General features: G+C 47.4%; 1 long non-coding RNA gene across 1 annotated transcript in view; it reads left to right on the top strand.

Annotated features, from left to right (window-relative positions):
• Positions 1–605, top strand: part of LOC116185961 — a 24,185-nt gene that overhangs the window by 5,444 nt on the left and 18,136 nt on the right. The gene's annotated exons all lie outside the window — the stretch shown is intronic.

Here is a 605-nt window from a genome sequence, read left to right on the forward strand (position 1 = left end):
TTTCTTTCTTTCTTTCTTTCTTTCCTTCTTTTTTTCTTCCTTAGAGGTAAAGGGATGTTTGTCCCCGAGTTTTTTGGAACTTTAAGTTAAGGGGATTACGGGTTACGGGAGTTGGAGGAAGAGAGAGAGAGAGAAAGAGAGATATGACGACGAAGAGCGCGAGTGGAAGAGCGGAATCCGTAAACATCCGATCGATGACAGATATAGCTTCCCCCTTGGATATTAGAGATATTAATATAAGCGGTAATAGTGATTGGAAAGGTAGCGGAACGAAAGGGGGGAGGGGTCGGTTTGAAAAATACTCGGGCGAGGAGTGGCGCCCTTCCGAAAAACAGGAGGGCAGGGAAGTTGTAACTTCCCAATTTGCCGGTGAAGTATTAGCAATTTTTTCCTTGCGGGATGGACGAGAGGCGTTGAGAAAATTAGGGTTGCATGGGTCGGTATGGGAGCTAGATCTGGCTGATGAAAGGGTGTAGCGGGGTGTGTAGCTGCGAGAGCAATCGTGAATCAAAATTAGCCGCTCTTGTAGAGGAGGGAAAGGTAGAAGAGAGAGAGAGAGAGAGAGGGAGAGAGAGACAGTCGAGTGTCGAAGGTTCGCGAGTTCG

The sequence above is a fragment of the Apis dorsata genome, unplaced genomic scaffold, assembly GCF_000469605.1.
Source record: "Apis dorsata unplaced genomic scaffold, Apis dorsata 1.3 scaffold_348, whole genome shotgun sequence".
Lineage (NCBI taxonomy): Eukaryota > Metazoa > Arthropoda > Insecta > Hymenoptera > Apidae > Apis > Apis dorsata.